A 3,433-nucleotide genomic window follows, 5' to 3' on the forward strand; every position below is an offset into this window, starting at 1 on the left:
AACTCAGGTGGCAACTCCAGCTGGTAACTGTCTTCTCTTCGTCTCGTAATGATCTCAGAGGGGGTTGTTAAATCTTGGAGTGATCTCGAAGGGGGCCGGTAAATCTTGGTATGAGTTTCCCTTTGACACGGAAATGCTTGGTTCCTTTGAGAGAAGTGGCTTGCAGGTATGCCTGGTCTTCGATGTGGAGGTTTACTTCATGTCGATGGTGGTTGATGTAGTTCCTCCTCTTGGACATGGAGATCTTCAGGTGTTCCTTGACCAGCTCAGTGATTCTTCTTCCATCTTCGGGTAGACAAGTATGTTACCAAAAATAAATATGACAACCAACTTGTCTAAGTACTCCATGAAGTCTATGGGGTATGTAAAGTGGGCTGAGGCATTGGTGGTGGTCCCGGTTGAGTATGGGTCAGGGTCCTCTCGACCTGGGCCAAAGCCCACGACCATGATCTGACCATGTTATGGCTTGGTAGGGCTTGACGGTTTCAAGGATTCTAGGGTGCGAGTGAACATTTATCCTTGAGCACAATTCCTGAGATGCCAATTGCTCTACTTAGTCCTCCAAACAGATCACCTTATACTGCTGAAAGCATCATTTTGTATAGGTCAACTCCAATCATCACTCATGCTATTCATATCCTCATGACTCCCAAGAGGAGGTCTAAAAAATCATATATGTCTACGATCCCCAAACTCATGTGTGTGGCTACCCCTAAAAATCCATGGGTAGAGCATACAAGCTTCCAAGCTAGAATAAAACAGGACAATCCCAAGTGCTCACCCTATTCTTCCAAGGTCCATGCTAGTGCATCTCTATCCTAAGGAAACACGTCATATACCACTCCAAAATCTTGTTTCCTTTTCTATGAATCAACTCCAACAACCCGTTAACTTCCATTAATCACTACATAATCCATTAATTCTACAAATCCAACGCCTATGCTGGTGTTCCACATGATCTCCTAAAGTCCTTATAATCCCCAATACTTGAAAGGGCTGCCTTACGATAGTCAGTCCACCAATTTCCGTTATTGTGATCTAGTAATACTCCAAGGTCAAGCTCATAAAGATGCCTAAATAAACTCCGACAATTAGTCCAATCTCCTAGTTTATCGTCCACCGAGGAACATGGTATCATGATCGAGATCATCAGTCTAAATCCAATTTACTCCGAACCATGTAGACATACTCATCATCTATATTCAAGTAGAATCTCCTACTTAAATCCAAATCTCTTGTCCAGCGAGAATTCCTACATGTTCCCCCAAGTCATTATCGTAATATCAACTATCTCCTATCAATATCCCTGGCTAAGACAAATCCCTATTCCTCCAAGAATTCCAGCTTGCGATCATAATTGTCCCACTAAATCCAATTTACTCAGGGGTAACGAAAGTTATGCTACTCTATTAACTGATCCCACCAAGTTCAACTACCAACATGAAAGCCTTATAATCCACCAAGGAGTCTCAGATAATTCCTCAAGGTCACTGATATAAACTCATCAAGTCATTAGTCCTTTATTCATATATCCCCAAACTGGTCTTTCCTATGGCATCTTCAATTCTTGTGCTATATTAGGATGACAATATGCTTATAATCTATGTCCACTAGTTCTTTAATGAACCTAGTGTTGTGCAAGGTTTACAGAGGCTTAACTGGTTCCCTTGCAATTCTGCGGGTTAACCTCATGGTTAAGGACTCGTTCTGGGGTATATCGTGAAGTCTCGAAGGGTCTAGGGATGGGTGTCTGATCTGGAGGGTTAAACAACTCTACTGGCCTGCTCTTGGTCGAGGAGGCTTCTGCAAAAGTCTCTAGTGCTAGTTGGTCGCCGAAGTAGAATCCTTGGTGTACCTTGTCTTGCCGGTCTTCAGTTGAGGAGAGAGGGATGAGAGGGAAAAGCATCATAGATGGGGGGTGCTTAAAGGGGGTTCTATAGTGCAAGTGCAAACAAACAGGTGCAAAAAGGGCCAAACAGAAGAAGCAAGGTAAGGAAGGTGATATAGTCGCATACTTGTTGCCTAGGGCGAAAGTGCAACCTATATCAAAACACAAACAAATGAAAACAAGCAACACACAGTCATGGTTCTATTCGAACCATCATACTGACTCGGCTGCGCATAGGGGGTACACGACTCATCCTACCCTAGGGGTTCTCGGACTAAGTAGTCATGCTTTACGTCGTGCCTCATGCAGTCTTTTGGGTTTTCCTCAGGTGTTGCTACGTCTCTTGTAGTTGTTCGATGAAACAATTCCGGGTTGAGCCTGAAGATTATTCGACAACTTCTCGCCTGTTGAAGTGATGGGGTGAAGGTGGCTCCTCGTATCTGGTGTTGACTTGGTCTCTCTTGTCTTCTTATTCATGCCGATCCTTTTTGCATTCTAAGGCATCAGCGGTTCCAGGTGGCAATCCTTTATGCAATGACATTAACAAGGCATAGTAGAGGTCCACTCTGTCGGGCACATTGTTGACAATATCGCCACCGAGAGCGGGGGGATGAAGAGAACCATTTTCCTGCTCATGTGAGGCGGACCAAATGGCGAGGTTCTCATCCACCGGTGGTTGCCGATACAACAATGGTAGTGACAGGGTTACTTTATTGCATATCCTATGCGCTGGTCATCGTAGGCCAAGGTTGCATAATCCTGGGGCAATTTCAAAGGTGTCACCATCCTCTGGGTCTTCATGTCCTCATTCCTCGAGGTCATATCTTCTGTTGGCATCGTCTTGTAGTGGTGTCGCCAATCTTGTGTTTAGAAGAGGTGGGTGAGTGTCTGGCAAGGCGTCCTCCTTCTAGATTATCCACGAGGATTACAAGGAATCCAGTGGTCAGGGGCATAAGGGTTCTAGCGACCAAAAGTTTTGAAGGGGAAGATATCAATAAGGAAAGTATACCTTAATTTTTGAAAAATTGAGAAGGGAAGAGAAGCATAGATAGTTTGAAAACTGGTACTACTTTTGAAAATAGTTTTACCCTAACTAACGACCATGCTAACTAAGGCTTCCTACAGTCAGGATGGCTCTGATACCAACTCTCTGGGGACCCTGACTCATAAGTCAAGATCACCGAATGCACGTGTACAGTGATCCCAGAGATCAATGCTCATTGAACACACAGAAGCTGAATAACAAGAGTCTTACATCCTTACATACCGTTTTACACAAGTAGGACCATTATGGTCAAGTCTTGAGTGTATCATCGCAGCGGAAATCTTCAATAACAACTTGGACCCATGCCATCTGCCTTAACCCTACAAGCATTCTGACTGGGAAGCGTCCTAGCTCACATGATCGTCACCAAAGTCTCTTCTTCATATACCTGCTCTTTCAAGCCTGGCCAAGTAAATTGCCAGGGACAAGCCAGTGAGTACATTTGAATGTACTCGCAAGCAACCCAAGAGTGATAACAAAATAATTATGCATGGCTCTGC

This window comes from Triticum dicoccoides, chromosome 7B (genome assembly GCF_002162155.2).
Source record: "Triticum dicoccoides isolate Atlit2015 ecotype Zavitan chromosome 7B, WEW_v2.0, whole genome shotgun sequence".
Lineage (NCBI taxonomy): Eukaryota > Viridiplantae > Streptophyta > Magnoliopsida > Poales > Poaceae > Triticum > Triticum dicoccoides.